The 22627-nt window shown below is 47.2% G+C and overlaps 1 protein-coding gene across 16 annotated transcripts in view; it reads left to right on the top strand.

The window, feature by feature from the left end:
• Positions 1-22627, top strand: part of AFDN (afadin, adherens junction formation factor) — a 1598291-nt gene that overhangs the window by 283870 nt on the left and 1291794 nt on the right. The gene's annotated exons all lie outside the window — the stretch shown is intronic.

The following is a 22627-nucleotide window of genomic DNA, read 5'->3' as shown; positions in this document are numbered from 1 at the left end:
AGCCCTCTTTTGTTTAATGTATATTTTTCTCCGCTGGCCGAGATCATTTCTCAATCTGGAATCCAGGCCACCTCTTATGCGGATGATATTCAGCTTCTGTTTTCATTTGACTCCCCCTCCCAGTCTACCTTTGATCCGTTGAAGATTTGCCTCCGGAACATCGCTAGCTGGATGGACAACAACTCCCTCCGGCTTAATGCTGGCAAAACCGAGGTTATATTTTTCCATCAACCTTCGCCGTTGGACCCTAACCTGTGGTGGCCTCTCGATCTGAGCTCTCCCCCTTTGCCTAAAGACTCAGTTAAAAATCTAGGAGTTATCTGGGATAGTAATCTCTCTTTTCAGAAGCAAATCCAGTCGGTTTCTGCTGCCTGTTTTTTCAAGATGAGGATGATGAAAAAATGTATCAATTTCCTTCCTAGTCACACTAGGAAAACGATTGTGCAGGCTTTAATCACTTCCCATCTTGATTATGCAAACGGATTGTACCTAGGTCTTTCTTGGGGCCTTCAGCGTCGTCTTCAAACAGTCCAAAACGCTGCTGTCCGCCTGGTTTGTGGTCTTCCACTTCGGGAACTTATCACTCCCCATCGACTCAGGTTGCATTGGCTCCCAGTTCACAAAAGGGCAGAATTTAAGGCTCTTACCCTCGCTCATCGCGCGATTAATGGTAAAGGTTCTGCTCATTTATCTTCCTGCCTTCGTCCTTACAGCAACACCCGACTTCTTCGCTCAAGCTCTAAACATCTTCTTTCTACCCCTAGAGTCAAAAAAGCTCGATCTGGGGGGAAAACATTCCAATTCTGTGTTTCCTCCCATTGGAACAATTTATCCCTGTCCATTAGGACCATCCGGGAGGAATCTTCCTTTCGGAGAGCCTTGAAAACTTTTCTTTTCTGTTAATTCCATCTGAGTTCTGGCACTTCCTCTGCCTTCACACTAGCGCCGGGACACCCCGTTGGGGTATCTGCGCGCTATACAAGAGTTCTAAATAAATAAATAAATAAATATCCACGCTCTCATGGATTCTGCTAAACAGCTGGCTTCTAAGTTATCTGAGGAGGACAGGCAGACCTTTAATGAAGTGCTGTCAGACACTCAGGCGGCTGTGCGTCAGGTTATCCAAAGAGGGCTGGACACTGCGAACTCTATCGCCAGAATTATGGGATCCTCATTCGCCACAAGGAGCAGTGCGTGGCTGAAATCATCTGAGTTCTCCCCTGATGTGCAGGCAACGCTTCTGGACCTGCCTTTTGACAGTTCTGGGCTGTTTGGTAAAAAGGCTGATGCTGCATTGGAAAGATGCAAGGCAAGCAAAGCCACGGCCAAATCTCTGGGTCAGTAGACACAGCCTAGGGGTTCTTATAGGAGATACAGAGGCTTTGGGAGGTCGTCCTTTAGGACCTACAGGCAGCAGCAGCAACAGAACACCCTGTATAAGAGCTACAGGGGCAGGATCGGAGGTTGTGCTCGAGGTAGGCAGCTCTCCTCCTCCTCTTCCTCCCTCCCTCCTACCACTTCAAAGCAGCCCTAGATCCACCATTCTGGATGATGTTGGTACTGTGGGGGGCCGGCTTACCCATTTTCTACAAGATTGGGAATCGGTCACTACAGACCTTTGGGTTCTAGATCTTGTAGAGAATGGGTACACTCTTCCCTTTCGGGAATTCCCTCAGAATTACCCTCCTTGCCAAGGTGCTTGTTTGGAGGAACACCTTCTTCTCCTGCAGAAGGAAGTCCTTACGTTACTACAAAAAAGTGCGATAGAGGTGGTTCCAGAGCAGGAGCGGGGTCAGGGATGCTACTCCCGGTATTTCCGGATTCCAAAAAAGGATGGCAGGCTACGTCCAATTCTGGACCTCAGGATCTTGAACCTTTTTCTGAAGCAGTAGAAGTTCAAGATGCTCACCCTTGCGCAGGTTCTTCAAGCGCTGCAACAGGAGGACTGGATGGTGTTGATCGACTTGCAGGATGCGTATTTCCACATCCCCATCCTGAAGTCGCACAGGAAGTATCTCCGTTTTATGGTAGGGTCGCAATATTATCAGTTTGCGGTCCTTCCGTTTGGTCTTACTACTGCACCTCGAGTCTTCACCAAGGTGATGGCAGCCCATCTCAGAAGATCGGGGATTCCAGTTTTTCCCTATCTGGACGACTGGCTGATCAGAGCAGAGTCGCCAGAGAAGGTGCTTCATCATTTGCAGGTTACAACCCAGCTGTTGTACAAATTGGGTTTCTCGATAAACGTGCCCAAATCTCATCTGATGCCCTCTCAGCGCAACCTGTTTATAGGGGTGGTACTGGACATGACTGTGTGTCGGGCATTCCCTCCTCCTCAAAGGATTCTCAACATACAGAAAATGATTCCCTTGTTTTACAATGGAGCGGTCGTTCCAGTCCTGAAGGTCCTTCGTCTGCTCGGTCTGTTTGCTTCCTGCATTCTGTTGGTCAACCATGCACGCTGGCACATGAGGGCGCTCCAGTGGTGCCTCCTCATGCAGTGGTATCAGCACAATGGAGATATCAGGGAGTCTGTGAGGATCTCCAGAGAAGCTGCAGTGGATCTGTCTTGGTGGAGCGTGGAGGGCAATCTGTCTCCAGGAAAGCCCTTCCATCTACCTCCATCGGTGGCCATAGTGATAACTGATGCATCCACTTTAGGGTGGGGTGCGCATCTGGGGGATCTGGAGATCAAGGGTCTTTGGTCTCCAGAGGAAAGGTTGCTTTACATCAGCCTTTTGGAATTGCGGGCGATACGTTTGGCACTCAAGGCCTTTCTCCCTTCCCTTCGCGGTCAGTCGGTTCAAGTCCTGACGGACAACACTACCGCGATGTGGTATGTCAACAAGCAGGGAGGAGTGGGGTCGCGTTGTCTCTGCAGAGAGGCTCTGCGTCTCTGGTCCTGGGTTCAGGATCATCAGATTTGTCTAATGGCAAATCATCTGGCCGGAGTTCTGAACGTGCGTGCAGACAGTCTGTCGTCAGTTCTCTGCCGACCACTAGTGGAGGCTCCATCCGGAGGTGGTTCGTCATGTCTTCCGGACATGGGGGAACTCCTCGGGTGGACCTGTTTGCCACTCTTGAACGCTCACTGCCCGTCATTCTGCAGTCTCCAGTTTCCGATGCAGGGAACTTTGGGGTATGCGTTTCAGATAGATTGGAGCTCACAACACCTTTGCGCGTTTCCTCCCATACCTTTGATTCCTCTGGTTCTGAAGAAGATTCGCCAAGACCGGGCCCAAGTCATATTGATCACCCCGGATTGGCCAAGAAGGGTGTGGTATACAGATCTTCTCCACCTCTCCTCGTGCCCTCCGCTCCGTCTCCCTCTGAGGGCAGACCTCCTCTAGCAGTCGGGGGGCAGGTTCTACACCCCCCACCTCCAGAGCTTACACCTTCATGCCTGGAGATTGAACGGGGCAACCTGAATTATTTTTCTCTCCAGCCTGATGTGGTAGATGTAATATTGTCTGCCAGACGTCATTCCACTAAATCCATCTATTCTTATAGGTGGTCTAAATTTGTTCTTTGGTGCGGAGAAAAGTCTATTGACCCTTTGAGGGCTCGTTTATCCAACATCCTTCAGTTTGCTCTTTCTCTTGCTCAGCAGGGCTTTGCTGTAGCTACTGTAAAGGGATATTTATCGGCTTTGTCGGCATTCCTTTGTTTGCCGGATCAGCCGTCCTTGTTTGTCACTTATCGTATTACGGTTCCTTAAGGGCCTTACCAACAAATTTCCACCTACTCCTTTTATTGTGCCTCAATGGGACTTAAATCTTTTTTTAACTTACCTGATGGGTTCTCCCTTTGAGCCCTTGCACAAGTGTCCCTTAAGGCTGTTGTCTTTCAAAACAGTCTTTCTCATTGCCATTACCTCGGCAAGGAGGGTAAGTGAGCTTCAAGCTGAGTTCGAAACCCCCGTTCTTGACCATTCGTGTTGAAAGAATGGTACTCAGGACCAGGGCTGCTTTTCTGCCAAAGGTGGTTACTCCCTTCCATCTGGGGAAGTCTATTACCCGTCCTAACCTTCTATCCTCCCCCTCACCCTTCCAACGAGGAGGAGCGGCTTCACCGTTTGGATCCTAAGAGGGCGGTGAGCTTTTACCTAGATGGGACTAAAGACTTTCGAGTGGATAACCAGCTCTTCGTGGGCTTAGTTGGCTGCAGGAAAGGCAGAGCGGTGCACAAGCGCACAGTTTCTAGAATGATTGTCTTGTGCATCACGATATGTTACTCTTTGGCCGGTAAGGAACCTCCAGAGGGTATCATTCTACCAAGGCAAAGTCTTCTGCATCTGCCTTATCTAGAGGTGTTCCTGTGGAGGACATTTGTAGGGTGTCAACTTGGACCTCCCTCCACACATTCGCGAAGCATTACTGCTTGGATTCCGAGGTGAGGAGGGACGGACACTTTGCTCGTTCCGTCGTTGAGGACTTTTTGGTATAGAAGGGTGGACACCCTCCTCCGGGAGTGGGACTGGGAATCTTTTCACAAGGTGAGGAATCCACTGGCAGATGTATCCATCAGAAGAACAAGTTACTTCCCTTCGGTAACGCTTTTTCTGGTGGATACAGTATCTGCCTGTGGATTCCTCACTGACCCACCCACCTCCCTGTTGTCCACCCTTGTATACCTACAATTCTGATGATGTTTCAAAATGTATTTGTTACTGTCAAAGGCAGCGTGTTATTTCTTTTGCCTTACTGTATTATCTTCACACTGTGTGTTGTTTTGTATATTATGTACTGTGTATACTGTATATATATTGCTGTCAGTCCGTCCGTGTGCCTCGAAGGCATGGATAAAAGGGCGGAACTGACGTCATCACGGTGACTAGGTCCTCTTATGGATCCAGTGACGTCAGCGGAGCTGCGCTTCTGTGACGTCGTCCTCGTCGGCGTGTAGAGCTACAAAAGTTTCCGAATGTTGCTGGCGCAGGCGATATTCACAAGGTAAGGAATACACAGGCAGATACTGTATCCACCAGAAAAAGCGTTACCGAAGGTAAGTAACTTGTTCGTTTCATTGACTAAATCAATAAAAACAATTTTAAAAAAAAGAAAGCACAAATCTGCAAACAATAAAATAAATGGCACCCGAGAGGCTGCTGTAGGAGAATAGGGTCTGCTTTCTAGGTTCACCCCCACTTTTTGCTTTTGCTTTACTGGTTTTCGACTTAGATGTGGCTGTGGGCCTGCTAATCAGACCCACAGCCCTGCTGTTCTCTCTCTAAATTGATACTATGTACTTTAGGTGCATAACCCATTTGGATAGGATCACCTTATTGGCCCCTGTACAGTGTACCCTAGGTACCCAGGGCATAGGTGTACCCTAGGCCTACCAGGGACTGCAGCATGTATTATGCCACCCCTGGCCTGGCCTTCCATTTTGACACAACTGGCTGATCACTCAGCTGGGGCAAGGTCGTGTAATCACCCCTTGCTTAGGTGTAGTATTCCTATACCTAACTTACATATAGACACATGTGTACCTATCAGCCACTCCTATGGCAGGCCTTAACAATCCTGGAGGCAGAGTGCTTGGTAACATGTGAGATGGTGCTCTAGCATGAGCTGAGCCTGTCTGCAGTTTTCGGAACCATGTCCTTATAGCTGTTCTATGATATAGCCTACCATATACTCTTAAAGTGCCTTATAATCTTAAACGGTTATGGTAACTGTGGTTTGGCTTTATCGAAACATGTCGTGTAAGGTGTCTAACACTGTGGAATAATACCCCCATACCATTTCTGGACATGAGGATATTATTCCCCCCTTCTAGAGGGAAAGACATGTTGAAATCATACTTTACTGTTAGCCTCTGACCAAAGCCTCAGCATCACAAAATGGATGCTGCTGCCACAACACAAGTCTGACCTCCTGCTGCTGGGAGTGATCCCAGCCAGGGAGGCCTGGACAATAGGTTTCATGCTTGGGGAGGTGCTAGCACCTCCCCAGACAGCCTTTAGTGTATTGGGGCATGGTGGGCTGAAAGGAATGAGACATGCCTGGGGCACACAAGGTGTTCCTTGCATAGTCCAGTTCAAACCGGCGCTGGGGCACTCCAGCCCCAGCTCTGGCGCGAAACTGGACAAAGGGAAGTGGGTGTAACCACCCCCTCCCAGGTCCCACCCATAAGGCGTGACCTAGCAGGTATCCCAGCCCCCCAGATTAGTATAAGAGTGGGAGTTGGGCCTCAAGACTTTAGATTATCCTGAACCTGCAACTTGAACAGAAACTCTGGACCTTTGACATTCGACGAAAGAAGAAGACTGAAGAATCTCCCTTGTGGCCAAGGAGTGGCTACCCTGTGCAAACAGGCACCATCAAGAGACTACCCTTTGCTTTGCGAAAGTTCTACGAGGGACCGACTGCAGAGCCCGACCAGAGCCTTGACTTCCAGACTTCTCCGACCCTGATCCACATCCACAGCAGAGCTGAGATCCGTGGAGGCGACGAGAGACGTGGGACCGGCTACCTGGGAAAAGTGGCTGGTATCTTCAAGCGCAGCTTCTGAGGCACCCTCAAAGTTTTGCACCGGGGATTGAGAAGCCCCACCCCCAAGCACCATCTGCACCGAAGACCAGCCCCCCACACTCCACGAGTCCTGCGTGGGGCCCTTCTGCATTTTCCTGCTTGCCGCGTATGTCCGGTTGCTTGCCCGCTGGCTAGTGGCCTTTGTGACGACGCATCCCGTAATCTTCAGCGCTGGTTTGGCTCCTCCAGACTGGCTCCTGCTCCTTTGAAAAAGAGAAGCACCCCAGACCTTTCTGGTCTGCACCAGAAGCAAGTCCTCCGTTCTTCGTGGGTTCCGCTTGCCAAGGCTTGGTGAGTCCTAGTCCAACTTCGACGCCGCCGACAGCAAGAGCCTTCGTGGGACAGCTCGCCTCCTGGTCCTGGTCGTCCTCGACTTTTCCTGGTCCTCGTGGCTGCAGCGACAAGCTTCACCTTCACCTGCAATCTTCACGACATCGCCTGGTTCCTTCCTGGTTCCACGTGGTCACTGGCTAGTGACCTTGACTCTGTCCCTTCTGCTTGCAGGTCTCCTCTCTTCTTGATCCCAGCCTTGGGATCCACCGGACACTCTTCACTGACTGCCTGTCAGCAACTTTCCTTCAGGCATCCATAGAAGTCCACGACGAAACCCGACGCAAGTTCACACCTATGCACCCGCAGCCTGTGGGCTAGGTAACTTGGGTACTCCGGTGCTCACAAGGGTAGTGACTATCCTAGGGTCTAGTTTCCGAGTCTCGACTCTCTAGCTGCTTTAGAAGTGTCCTTAAACTGTTAATTGCTAACAACTACTATTTCTATCGACTTTTACGCATTACGCGTGAGTGTTTCCACTCTGCACCTGAATCCCGTGGGCCTCCCACTTCCTAACTGTTGCTAGTGTAGTGTAGCCCCAGCGATTCCCTAGGCCTATCCTATTTCCGTGACAGTGGTCCTTATACCACTTACTTAGTATATGGTTTGCGTGGCCCCTAGGGCCTAACTGCATTACTTACCTGTGTGACTTAATGTATGCTCAAATAAGACTGTGTTGTACTTACCTCTAATCTCATCAAGAGTGCTGAGGGTTTGACTAGAATAAATACACTTTATTTTATGTATATATCTGTTGTGGTGTCCTTTCATTTGGTATTCAAGGGATTATATATGGTATCACAGCTGGCTTCACATGCCATTCAGAGTTTAGCCTAAGACTGCTCTTGTCCATGCTACCACTAGGATAGCTGGTCTATAAGGTTGACTTTACAACCAATCACCATAAGGGTATTTGGACTGATATAAGGTGTACACTAGAACTAGTGACATCATACATCAGGCCAACTTCTCACAGCTGCCACATGTGAGATAAACGAAAAAGGGACAGAAGTCACACATAATGGACTATTTTGTATGAACTTCAGTATTTTTCCTTGATGTTTATGGGAAATTAAGATTATTATTGTGTGTACTGGACTGGTTAACATGGCTGCTGTAATAAAAATGAAATGAAGCAAGGACAGCATAATACTCGCCTCCGTGTCCTGCTTAGAATTTCATATACCTGTCTTGCATTCCCGCATGTTTTACCTGCACTTCAAGATGGGGCAAAGGCATTTAACTGTTAAATTTGCAGACTGAGGTGGTGTATATCCTCTTTGCCACAAGTTCTCTTCCACATGATTAATTTATACTAGGTGTTGGAACAATCTTGTGACCTGGTGCAGTGCCCAAAAAAATCAGACCCCGTACAGGAAACTAGTACAAAACATAACCATTTATAAAACTTTTTTTAAAACCTACTATGTCTGAAACAGAGCGGAAAGGTTAAAGTGATTATGAATGTACAGTAATCATGTGAGCAGATTCGATTTTACAAAAATTAAGTTAAACTTTTTAAGCAAAAAAGCTATACACTCTGTAAATTTTGTTTTGTGAATTTATCGTTTGACTCATAAAGGATAGCTCCTTTGCTCGAAAGTGCTAGAATAATCCTTTGTGCATAAAGGTCAGTTAGATCCGTTTCTAAAGAAGATTTCACGACTTGTTTTGATGATAGTTTCGGCCAGTATAAAAGGATATGTTTGTTGCATATTTGGTTGTAGATACACATGCTTAGCATAGTTTTGACTCCTAGATTTGGTTTGGATTTTTGCAAGTTTTGTTCCAATTAGTCTCTCAAACCGTGAGATGCTGCATAACTCCTCCTCATTTTGTACATTACGCAATGTTCTAACACTTTTTTCTGTTGGCCCCTTTTGGTTGCTTTGATCCCATTGAATACGTTTTGAGCTTCAGTACTTATTCCCTGAGGCATGAGCAGCTTCAGCAATGCAGACTGTCACAGATGCCCCTGAGTGTTGAGGAGGGCCTTGTGGCCCCTTTAAGGTCTGGATCTGCCTTCGAGTTTTAGTTTCCAGAGATTGCTGTTTGGGAGATGGGGCAGATCCCTTTCAGAACATTCCTTTCTGTGCTCAAAATCTCAATGGACAGAACCCTGTGAGGTGCGGAATGTGTGTACCTGTCCCCCAACCACGACGTACCATCCTGGCTGTTCCTCACCTTCAGGTTAAAGGAGGTCCTCCGATACCATAGGTAAATCCCATTGGGTACACAGGAAAATGTACTAAAACATCACCTCAAACACTCTGGATATCTTCAGTGAGGAAGATTCCCTCTGTGCCGAAGAACAAGAGGATGGCCCATTGGACGTTCAACATGGGCAGCCGACACAAAGCCTCAAGACTGTGTTTTCCAGTGAATCCGACCACCAGGAGATAGAGGATGTCAAACTGGTGCTGAAGACTGGCCCTCACACTTCAACTATGCTCAGGGTTGTGATTTTACCTATTGCTCCTGAGGCCCACATCACCAAGCCAAGGTCCCAAAAGAAATTCCACACTGAGGTACAGCACCAGGCTCGAGAAAGTCTGGTGTTGAGTCCTGATCAGGAATGTCAAGAGAAGCCAAGCCAAGTGCCCCGGCTGTCAGGGCTGGGTCACTCAAATGCTGCCGGTACCCAAGGCTCTATTGACATCTATGCCTATTCCAACCTTGAGGCCCCAACACTCGAGATACTCCAGCAGGAATTTGATGCTAGATAGACGCGCCAATTTGTCCATTCACTTACAGACAAATTCTTGGCTAAACCACCTTCTTTGCCACTTAGAGAAATTCTTCCTCAAAAGAGGAGAATAGGCTTTGAGGTTCACCCTCTTTCAGGCCTCCTTTCTCCAAGCTGGCACTGAATAAATCAAGATTAAGTGCCACCAGTCCTCTTCCCCATGCACACAGCCCACCTGCACCACCACTCCCACATTCCTCACCTCCACCATGCACATCACCCCTCTGCCAGAGTCGCCAGAGATCTCCCTCATTTCGTACTCTGTACCAGGTAGCTCCGATTGGCTATTGTACCCCTATGATTAGCCCTCAGGATAAATGCAAAAAGAACAATTGATGGACAGAATGCAGTACGATGTCATACATTCACCACAGTACAGAGATCTGGGCCTAAATCCATAGTTTTTTTGCTCACCATGCCATTCCAGTTTGGACCCAGCCGTATGCAAATCAGTCTTGAGCCTGTGCCCAATGGGAACAGTCCAGCCCGAACTGCCAGGCCAGGTCCTCTCTGGACTGGAACCAAGCATCCTAGGACAGGTTGCGGGCTTTCAGCCCTCATCAGCCAGGATAGCTTGACTCAAGTGGCATGGAGAGCACAGGACCCACGTCTGGGCATACCCGTCCCACTCGGGGTGATAAATGCAAAAAGAACAATTGATGGACAGAATGCAGAACAATGTCATACTTTCACCCCAGTACAAAGATCTGGGCCTAAATCCATTGTTTTTTTGGTCACCATGCCATTCCAGTTTTGACCCAGCCATATGCAAATCAGTCTTGACCCTGTGCCCAATGGGAACACTCCAGCCCGAACTGCCAGGCCAGGTCCTCCCTGGACTGGAACCTGGGCTTACTGTGCCACTGGAATCAAGCTATCCTGGCTGAACAGGGGTGAAACCCCAAAAGCGGTCCTAGGATGCTTGTTTCCGGTCCAGGGAGGACCTGGCTTGGTAGTTCGGGCTGGACTGTTCCCATGAGGCACAGGGTCAAGACTGTATTGCATATGGCCAGGTCTAAACTGGGATGGCACGGTGAGCAAAAGAATGATGGACTTAACCCAGATCTCTTGACTGGGGGTGAATGTTTTGAAATGTTCTGCATTCCGTCCGTCAATTGTGTGTCTTTTGCTTTCGCGCCCTAAGTGCGCCAGGTATGCCCAGACGTGGGTCCTGGGCTCACTGTGCCACTGGAATCGAGCTATCCTGGCTGAAAAGAGGTGAAACCCCGAAACCGGCCATAGGATGCTTGTTTCCGGTCCAGGGAGGCCCTGGCTTGGCAGTTCGGGCTGGACTGTCCCATGAGGCACAGGGTCATGACTGATTTGCATGTTGCCAGGTCTAAACTGGGGTGGCATGGTGAGCAAAAGAATGATGGATTTAACCCAGATCTCTTGACTGGGGGTGAATGTTTTGATTTGTTCTGCATTCCGTCCATCAATTGTGTGTCTCTTGCTAGCCCTCAGGATAGGTCCACAGGTAGAGTGAAAAAATGTATGCTGCAGGAAGGAGGGACCAGATGGAGCAGCAACCCATTGGCGGTTAGCCAATTCGTTAGCACTCCTTTCCCATTATGATAGGGCACAGAGGAGATGCATGAGCTCCTTGAACATCTACCTGCACAGTACAGGAAAGTAGGACAGAGATGGTGTTTGAGGGCAAGATGATCTCTAACACCAGCATTCAGAGCATGTTGGACCTTGCAGATGGTCTCTAGAGGCACCAATACTACGTCATAGTCTGGTGCCGCTCCTGGCTCCCTATCTCTGGTTCAAGCCTGAGGTCCAGCTGCATCTCTTCAACCCCCTTTTCACAGATAGCTCCTTTTAGGACCCTAGGTTAACAAGTTGCAAGAGAAAATCAAGAAAAATGCATAGATTGTCAAGTCCGAGGTGCACCAGACTACCACCTACAGAGGCTCCTTCCAGAAATAGCAGCCCAGAGAGTAGACAAAACCACATTGACCGAACAACCTCACTCCTACCAAAGACAGCAGCAGGCCTTCCACCAACAAGTAGGGTGACTGCAAAATAGCAGTTCTTACACGGGTAACAATAGAGGGGACGGGCAAAGATGGCTCCAGCAAAGGAGCTGCTACCTCCTAACAATGATTTCCCCATCTCTCCACTGATCACATGGCACCTGTCGGGATACGCGATTTCCTTTCAGCCTGGGAGGAAGTCATGTCCACCAAGTGGGTTTTAGCCGTAACTCCACGCAGTCCCACTGTTCTACACACACCCTCAACATAAATACCTCTCCTTCCTTGAGGAAGTAGTATATGCTTTCCTTTTCAAGAGAGAGGCTGCCCTTCCAACACCAGGATAGTGGCATCTACTCTCAAGCCTATCCTCGACCGGAGGCCTCTCCACCACTACATCCTATGAGAACACTTCACAACAGCTCTGTAGAATATGATGAACTACTTCATTCAGTGCTTGATGGCACTCTACCGCAAGGATGACTACTTCGACATCCCTATTCACCTTGACAGTACCTTCAGTTTGTGATAAATGGCCATACCTTAGCGAACAGAGGGCATTCATGTCTTTCCATAGCTCAATGATTGGCTGATCAAGATCAGTAGCAAGCTACAATGTTTAGCACACTCTCAGACAATGGTGTGCCTGCTCCACAGCTGCTTGGGATTCATCATAAATGCGACCATGTCCACCCTGCAATCCCTATAAACCTAACCTTTCCTGAGGTGGGTCTTGGACAAAGTCATAGCCAAAGCATAGACCAATCAGCAAAGTGGCATTGCTTTACAACAACTGGTATCTCTTTCAGTCCAGTCATCAGCTCACAGTGCTTACTGTTGTGCACCTTCTAGGGATGGTGGATTCCTGCGTCTCTATTGTTCCCCATGCAAGGTTTCGTCTGCACCCCCTCTAAGAGTACATCGTGGATCATTGGTCACAGGCAAATGGTAACCAGGAAGATATAGTGTTGGTACATGCAAAGGGTGACCACTCTGTGCAATGGTGTAAAAGCAACAACATGTTGCTAGGTAAGCCTTTCGCAGACCCTATTTCCCAGGAGACAATTACCGCAGACACTTCCCTCACAGGGTGGGGTGAACGACCTCCACAACAGGGTCGCTACATCAACTACCTGGAACTGCTAGCTATTCACTTCATTCTCAAAGCCTTTGTACAGTTAATTAAGAGCAAGATGGAGCTCATCAAAACAGACAACATGAGTGCTGTATACTACCTACTGAAGCAAGGCGGCACTAATTCCCCATAATTTTCTCAACTGGCACTGGCAATTTGGCACTGGGCTTTCCTCCACAACATTCATGTTATTTTTTTTTTTGTTTGATCTGTTTATTGAGCTTCATATTTGTAGTGTTCATATATCAATGACAGAAAAAGTGTTCAGAACCAGTATACATTTACAACAATCAGATCGAGTATAACCAATATACTGTAACATAGGCAAATGAGAAAGAAAAAGACCAAGCTGTCCATGAAGGTATCATACAGTGAACGAAGTCCAGTACATGGAGACTCAGTCGTCTCATTTAATACCATTCATGTGTTAATGAACTAACCGTATTACTGGTCGTATATCATAAACAATTGTTACACTTACATTTCTTCCAATGACTATAGTTGGCCTAGCCGTTTTTTCAGGGTTAACGATCAAACTATTTTATAAATAACCGTTAAATGATGAACTATACAACAATAGAAAAAAAGGAAAAAATAAAAAGAGGGAAGGCAGGAGCAGCACATTAAGACAATAGACATTCTAGTACTACCACAAGAATGCCTGTGTGACAGATCCTGAAGTGTCTATATGAGTCGTGGACTGCAGCACAATGGTCCAGTATTCAATAGTTATTGACAACTAATTCTTAGCTTATCAGTAAACCGGCACACTACATTATATGTACCTCACGTATTTACATAGCGTCGGGAATGTCTAATGGGTCCTCCGGAGCTGTAGCCATGTTGAGCACCGCCAAGATTGTGTTCCAAGCGGACTAAATAGGATATTGACGCAGTCCAAGTGTATCCTCTTTTAGTAGAGAAACCCTTTCAGCTTTGGCCCAATTTAGCATTGATTGTGACCAAGCTTTAAGTGGTGGGGGGTCTACAGCTTTCCATCGCCGCTTGGCCACCGCCAACCCCAAAGCTAGGAAGCGAACAACATTCATGTTATTTAGGAGCATCTCCTGGAAGTGGACAGCGACTTTGCCAACCTGTTCAGCAGGATACATCAACAAGTCCACATGTGGGAACTCCATCCCCAAGTCCTCCACGGGAACTTTCAATACTGTGGAACCCTGCAAATAGACATTTGACACATCAGAAAATGCTCAAACTTAGTCACCTGGTAACCTCTTCCACAAATTTGCCTATACTTTTCCACCTCTCCCAATCCTCCTCTGTGTTGTGAGGAAACTCAGGCAAACCTCACTAACCCTCCACAGAAGCACCAGAAAGGTAGCACAAACCTGGGCCAGACAGCCCTGGTATTCCACCCTCTTGGCGATGTCAGTCATTCCTCACAAGAGGCTCCCACTCAGGACAGACTGTCTCATTCAGAAACAAGGTTAAGTGAGGCATCTGGATGCCAAGCTTGTAATCTAGCACTTGAGGTCCTAGAATTTGGGTACATCAACCTACCTCAGGAATGTTTGTTCGTTTTAAAGTAAGTCCTACTGCCCACAACACAGGCTTGTTATGAGGCAAAATGCAAATGGTTTGTTTACTATTGTATTTCCAAAAGCTTGGACCCGTTAGGCCTAACCTGTTGCTTGTCTTTTACACTTTCAGAAATAAGGCCTTGCTTACATCCTTATTCGCCTACACTTAGCTGCAGTTGCAGCCTACAAGTAGAACAAGAGGGTAATAATCCCTAGAGTGTCTCCCACTCTAATGTAATATTTCAGTGTAATTCCCACCAGGCTCATTATACCACCATTTAAATATATGAATTCTTGTTCCTTTCAGATCCTCTAGTAGAAGGTGGCCTTTCTAGTGGCCATTCGTTTTCTTAGCTATATTAGCGAAACCCAGGTGCTCACCCTGCAAACCCTTCATCTGGGGACTCAAGGACAGGGATGTTCTTGGCATCAACCCTACGTTCCTCCATAAAGTGGTCTTACCCTTTTACCGTAACCAATTCAAATAGCTCCCACATTAGATACCAAAAGAGCTCCCATGTGCTACATTGACACTACTAAGCCATTCCATAAATCAGATCTGATCTTTTTCTCCTTAGAATGACTTCTGAGACTTTTCAATTCTCAGGGCAGGCATAGCTAAGAAAATTGGCTTGTACATTTAGACCTCCTATCACAAAGCAGAGAAAGTTCACCCTGGTTCACTCAGGGCACACACCTCCCATAAAAGAGGAGCAACCATGGTCTTTTTAGAAAACTTCCAACTAGCAATTATTTGTAAGACAGCCACCATATCAACATCTCGCACCTTTACTAAGCAATATTATATGGACATCTTAGTCAGGGGGCATTAGTAGGTCAGACGACATTAAAGACATTATTACAGACCTTCTGCATCATCTACACGCTAGCCACCACTCCTGGAGGGCACTTCTTTACATTTTACGCGAAACATGTGCATCTACAGCCACACATGCTAAGAAATGGAAATGCTACTTACCCTGTAAGCATCTGTTCATAGCTTTTAGTGCTGTACATTCACATGTGCCTGCCCCCCTACTTGGAGGACTGTCATTTCCATATCTCTTGCTTTATGTATTTTTACTGTACATTTTGCTTCACCCACCTTACTTTTGTTTACACTTCATACCTACTATCACCCGCTAAGCGAAAAATGGTATCAAATCTTTGACTATGTGCAATGTACACCATGAGGATGAGTCGCAACACATCCTATGACTTAAGAGACTTTTTTTTAAAAACAGCTTCCAAATGTCCGAGTTCACTAGATGAGTATGCTAAGCATGTGAATCAGTAGCAACACATGCTACGAAGAGACGCTTATAGGGTAAGTACAGTTTTCCTTGTAGGCCCTTTTGGCTTTTCTATGTTTACCAAATCAATCGTCCTTGTTCAAATCTCCTTTTGTGATGAGCTGTATTAAAGGTTTAATACACATTCCCTCCTAAACCCTTTTTGATTCCACAGTGGGACCTTGACTTTGTCTTAACATTTCCTATGGGAACTCTTTTGAAGATGATGCTTCCTACTACTATTAGGTCAGCTCGTTGAGAAGGGGAATTGTAGGCGCACTCAGTCTAACTGCCCTACACCAGCTTTCCCCCCAACAAATAGGTGGTCAAGACTCGTGCGGCCTTCTTACCGAAGGTCGAGATATGTTGCGCAATCCATCACTGTACCAGCATTCTTTGCTCCCTGTCTTTTCCCCGAAAAAAGTTAAGAAGCTCTATCATTTGGACCCCAAAAGAGCTTTAAGTTTTTACATAGATCATATCAAAGGACATCGAGCGGTTTATCTGCTTCTTCTGGGGTTCTCTGGAGTTAAGAAAGCGAAGGCTGTGCAGTAGAGGACTCAAAGTCAAAGTTGGTAGTGTGCTGTAATAAGATCTGCTACATGTCTGAGGGATGGACCAAGACCTCTACCACTGAGCAAGAAGGGTGCCTGTCCTTTTACATTTGCCAGGCTGTACTGTGAGAGATGCATTCATTCACAAGGAGATGATGAACTGAGCGCTGAAACTTTTCAGACACTCACCTCCAGTCACAGATCTGGGTTGAATCCATCATCGTTCTTTAGCTCACTTCGCCACCCCAGTTCAGACACACCTATATGCAAATCAGTCTTGACCCTGTGTCTCATGGGAATAGTCCAGCCTGAACTGCCAAGCCATGTCTTCCCTGGACCGGAAACAAGCATCCTAGGATCTGTTTCGGGCTAACATCCCTCATCAGCCAGGCGGGCTTGAATCCAGTGGCAAAGTGAGCAAGGGACCCACGTCTGGGTATACCCTGCCAACTTAGCGCTAACAAAGCAAACACAAGGAGATGATGGACAGAGCACTGAAACTTTTCAGACACTAACCCCCAGTCACAGATCTGGGTTGAATTCATCATAGTTCTTAATCTCAGTTCGCCACCCCAGTTCAGACACACCTATATGCAAATACGTCTTGACCCTGTGCCTCATGGGAACAGTCCAGCCCGAACTGCCAAGCCATGTCTTCCCTGGACCGAAAACAAGCATCCTAGGCTTTTGGATTGAAGCTATCCTGGCTGATGAGGGGTGAAACCCCGAAACCGGTCCTGGGATGCTCGTTTCTGGTCCAGGAAGTACCTGGCTTGGCAGTTCGGGCAGGACTGTCCCCACGAGGCACAGGGTCATGACTGATTTGCATATGGCCAGGTCTAAACTGGGGTGGCATTGTGAGCAAAAGAATGATGGATTTAACCCAGATCTCTTGACTGGGGGTTAATGTATGATTTATTCAGCGTTCCGTCCATCATTTGTTTGCGTAGCACTTTGCATATGACCATGGTCTCACAGCCAGTGCTGCTCCTCCATTTATCTGAATTCTATCAGGAAGCAGGATGCCTAGTTGTTTTTGTCTAGGGCATGCAACAATATCCCAAACTATACAATGTCCAATGTTTTAGGTGTCCCACCCTTCAGGTAATTTAACTAACTGAGTCAGGTCCCTCAAGCATCTTTCTGGAAGATGCATAAAAATGTCCGAGGATGAAGTGCTCTTCTTCCTCGAGGAAACATTTTGTCTATCTGGACCGACACTGGACATTTATAAGTCTTTGGCACTAATCCATGTTCTCAAAAGTGGTAAGCTGGAGTTTGACTCGCTCTGACAGGCCAACACAGGTCAAGGCCTTTGAAATGGCCATGTTGGAGATCTTTTGGGTTGTCCGTTCAGCCACTCACCAAAGAGTTGGATCCAGTTCCTTGAATATGGCTACGGAGCAGACGCCACCTGTCTCTATGCCTGCATAGGCTCTGTACAGTTGCCAAAAAAAGCATACAACTCTGGGGCTGCCGCTCACGAAACCATTGAAGTCAGCTGGCATCATCTGGGTGGCAAAGCAGGTGGTTGCGTGACCTCACCTAGGCCCCAGCAATCATCCCATATGGAGGATCTTTTCGGATCAAGCTCAGATGTTTTGTAGATATTGAATACAAATTATTACAACAAAGTGATGGGAGTGCTTGCATTAATTTTGGCTACTAAGGATTACTGAAGGCTGCATGCCAGTCCATCGCTTTTTGCCGACTATGGCACTCTAGCCAGGGACTGGCCATATGCACAATAGCCTTGGTTATACTTTATTAGCATTATTGGCACATCGAGTAAGGGAGTTTTAAGGTTGATTGTTCTATATCTGGACTTTAAAAAATGCTAGTTGCTTCAACACATTTCTAGGAGTTGACATTCTGGTCCTCCTACAGAAGGAGTCTGTTTTTACATCTGTGGTACAAAAATCAGCAAAAGCACTGGATTATCTATAGTCACTGCGGAACTGAAATTCATCGTCTATATAGAAATCCTGCAATAGTCCTTGTCGGTTTTAGAACCGTTGCCCTTTTTTAGTTGGTCATTTTTGGAGTCCGTTTTGGCTGCCTTGATGAAGCCTTTTCAAGCCCAGCAATCAACAGACCGACAGCATGGCAGCGTAGACCAGCACCATCGATCTGAAATTCTTGTTTCTGCATCCCTAAACAACGTATATTGGTACAGGCATCGTGTGTGAAATTGAACCCAGACGCCTTTCATAGGGCTCTAGCCTACCAGGAGTGCTGTAAAGACCAGACTCTGGTAAGAAAAGAGTTTGCTTCTGGCATTCTGGTCCTTTTGTACTCCCAATGCCATTTGGCTTTTCAGCTGATATGCCCATGCTTAGTAGCTGCTGGCGAAAATGGCTGTTCTCAGCTTCCCTCACAGTATGAAGATGTCCTTTTCAGATCTAGCCTGTGATGGTCTGCGGTACTTCGAAATAAATTATTACGTTTGGCCTGGATTCTGCAGATACAGTGCTTGATCTGTGGCTACATCAGTTATCCTGCACAGACATTCCTGAATGAGTTACACTGGATTTTCAGACAATGTTTAAGTAACCTATATGGACATGCCTTTTGCTGGATATCAGGTCTTTAGAAAGAAAATAGGCTCCTCCCTGGACCACTTTAAATTCGAAAATCTAACTTTTGGTCCGACAGATACTTTAAGTGTTCACCAAAGTAATGGCAACTTCACCCAGGAGGTAAAGAAACCATATATTTCAGTACTTAGACAAGTGACTGGGGAAGGCCAGATCTCATTATATGGTCTAAAAAAATCTTAATTGCACTGTAACCCTTCTGCGCGAATTGGGCTTCATTGTAGACATCCAGAGGCCCCATGTTATCCTCATACAAAGTCTGACCTTCATTGGTACAGTGTTGGACACTACCTGCAGAAAGGCCTATCCTGCTCCTTAGAGGATTGCAGACGTGGGATAAGAGTGAAGTTTCTGAATCCGGTTCCGATTCCAGTTCTGCAAGTCTTATCCCTTTTAATTTTAATGGCCTCATGCATCCAGTGATCCAGATGGCATGTCAGGGCCCTCAGAGGTGCCTGAGGCAGCAGTGGCTCCAACACCATGTGAGCCTGTCATTTCTGATTCCGTTTTTCCAATTGGTTCTCACGGATCTGTCTTGGTAGATATGGCCCTCCACTCAACTATGGGCCATCGTTTCAGCCCCCCTCCTCCTCCCATATCGGCCACAGAGTATCAAGGTGCCTTCTCGGGCGATGGGACACATTTGGGTGACCTGATGGCTCCAGACCTTCAGTCTTTGTCAGATTAGTGAGTGACTACACATAAAGCTCTTGAAGCTGTGGACAGTTTGGCTGGCTCCCTTCCGTTTGATTGAGCACCATTCAGATCCGTTCGGACGACAGACACTGTTCATTATATCACCAGAAAGGATGGTGTGGGGACCTTCTTTGAGGATGCCTGTGGCATTGGGATCTGCGGAATGGCATCTTCCTAGTGGGATTGTCTTCTATACACTATAATACCCTCTGAATGGTTCCCTGAAGGATGCCTTCATATTTGATTAGCCGCGGGGTTTGCTTTGCACATACCCACTGATCCCACGTCTGTACAAAGTCCAGCAGAAGATGCTGGAGTCCCAAATTCCGCTGCTAATTATCACCCTAGATTGGATAAGGAAGATTTAGTACGCCAGTTTGTTGGAACTGAGCATCTGGTCATCTCTACCTCACAGACTGAAACTTCTTTTGCAGCAGGATAGTTTGGTCCACAACCACAGTCTTCTCATTGTATAGCTGCACTTGCAGAGATTGAGCAGTGGCAGCTACAGAATCTGTGTTTGTGTGCCAATGATGTAAGTTGCTCTTTGTGCGAGTCAGAAGGCTTGAACATTCCATGCTTGACTCTCAGATGTCAATGTTAGGCATTTGCCACTGTAGCAGGATATTTAGCAGTTTTTAAGGCCTTCATGTGCCTTTCCGATTAGTCTTCTCTGTTTCGGTTGCTCTTTGTGGTGGATTTTCTCAAATGTTTGCTCTACCTGTTTACTTTCACACTATTTATTATCCTACAGCGGCTTTTGAATCATTTTTAACTGCCCTAATTGCTTTGCCTTTCTAGTCATTGCACAGTTGCCCGGTACATTCAGGGACTATAAAGACTGTTATCCTTATGGTGACAATTTCAGGCAGTAAATCACAGGCCCAGTATGTCTTACTACCTTTCTGTCTGCTCCAGTCAGATAATCTGGTCCTTTGTACATAGTCTGTCTTTTTGCTGAAAATTGTACTGTTTTTTTTCTTCAAATGGGCCAGTCCATCATTCTTCTATCCTTTCCTCCTCCTCATTATACTTAGGAGGAGGAGAGATTGCATCGACTAGACCCGAAATGTGTGATATTTTAATATATCAATCACATATGACGGTCAGAGTGGATGACTAGTTCTTTTTGAGCTTTGCTGGAGCCAAAAGGGACAAAGTTGTTACAAAAGAGGTTACTAAGGGCAGGATCTCATGTTGAGTTTCCCCATTGCATAAAGATCGCTTACAAAGACCTTCCCCTACCATTCGTCCCTACTCCAAGAGGACCTAGACTTCTTCTATTGCTCTCACCATGGGTGTACGAGTGGCTGTTGGCTGTCAGGCGGCCACTTGGTCTTCTTTGCATACCTTTCAAAACATTACTGTCTCATGGCTCGGGCACAGAGTGATAGTTACTTTGCCATGGCTGTGTTGCATGGCTGCCTTTGATCAATAGCACTACTTAAACCAACCTCCTGGAGGTTATTGGTTATTGCCTCATTCATAAGGTGAGGAATCTGCAGGAAGAAATATACATTGAAAGAAAAAGGTACTTACCTACGATAATTATATTTCTAGTGACTACTGTATCTTCATGCAGACTCTTGGTGCTCTTCCTCTGATGTTCAGAAGATTCAAAGATATGCAAAAGCACTTTATGGTGGTATTATCTCTTGGCACCCCATGGATAGTCGCATCCTCATAAGATGTAGCTGCGGTTGAAGCCGCATGGTTCTATGTGGCAGTGCTGAAGTGTTATTGCTGGGGAAACGTATCTGATAGAGACTTCTAGTTGTAAATTACTTACCTTAGAATTTCCCCCAGGCGTCAGTCCGGATCCAGAGATTTTTCATCCGCAGTATCCCTGCTTGTTGGTAGGTGGCAATGGTCGGCTCCGTGTCAGTCGTCTGCATCATGCGCGCCGGAATGACATTGCAGGACCTACATAGATGCTGCCCAGACGCACTGACGTCAGTTCTTTCTTTATCCGCGCCAGCCTAAGCACAGATCAGGAAAGAGATACACCTTAGCTGTTTTTTGGCTAACCTTTTTTCGACTTTTGCTGAGATTTTTTTTTTAGTCTTGTACTTCTGGTGTGGTCGACATATCCCAATGTAGTACCGGATTCAAGCCCTGCGGATTCGGTCATTGAATGATGTCCATGACTGACCTGCACCTCGTGTGCCTCTTGTCCTTGGAGCGTTACCACAACTCGAAGTCGTGCTCTGAGTGCGGTGCTATGAATCCCAGGGCTTTGCTGGAGTGGTCCCGAAAGCTGTTGGAACCCTGGCACTCTGCTCCGTGTTGCTTCTTTTCTCGATTGAGAGGAAGGTCCCGAGAATGATTGCGGAGTTCACACTCCTCGTCCAATTCTAATTCTTCGGGGTGCTCAGGTAAGCACAAGAAGTCCAAGAATTGTAGGCATTCTTGAACTTCACCCCGTTCGTTGGCTAACGCGACGTCGGACACAGAGCATCGTCGCTCTATGCCTCCGCCCTCGGAGCCTCTTTCCAAGATGACTCTGCGCCTCCCCACTTTTCCAGGAGCCGGAGCTTCTCCTGACCAATTATGAAAGTTATATGAGGCCCTGCACCTCATCTTTGGGCAGCCCAGCTCCGCTGGTGCGTCTTCGGGCCCCATGAAGTCATTTGGGGGTCCCAAGCTTCGACGCCGGTGGCTTCGGCTCCATAGGGCCCCCTTGGATCCGTTCCAACTTGACCTTCCCTGACGTCGATCCCGGTGGCAACGCTCACGGCGCCAATCTGCATCGACCCCCATCCTTGTCACCGACGTGGACAAGGAGCTGGACCAACTTCAATCAACGTCTGATGGGACTTCAGTCCCTGTGTTTATCCATGGTTTTGATTTTGTGCCAGGAGGTGAAGAAGAGGATGGGAGGGGACAGCTTGACCCTTTAACAGACAAGGTTGAAGACCCCATGGACTGGCGGATGGACCTGGGTGAGGCCAGTGGGTTGTACACTTCCCCTGACACTGGCTTGCTTTCTCCCCTACCGTGGCTACGGAAGACGGGGCTTCCTACACAGTGGCGGTGAGAAGGGCAGCCAAGGTCTTTCGCCTCGAGCCCCCTTCGGGGCAGTGAGGACTAACCTCCTGACAGAGTTGCTTCAGCCTGTGGCTTCTACTTCTGAACCTCTTTTGCCCCTTAATGAAGTCCTCACTGATGTCCCTAGAGTTATAGACTAGTACACTGTTAGTGAAGGAAGAATACCAAAAGGG

Source organism: Triturus cristatus, chromosome 6 (genome assembly GCF_964204655.1).
Source record: "Triturus cristatus chromosome 6, aTriCri1.1, whole genome shotgun sequence".
NCBI lineage: Eukaryota > Metazoa > Chordata > Amphibia > Caudata > Salamandridae > Triturus > Triturus cristatus.
This window is presented reverse-complemented; position numbering and strand designations above follow the sequence as displayed.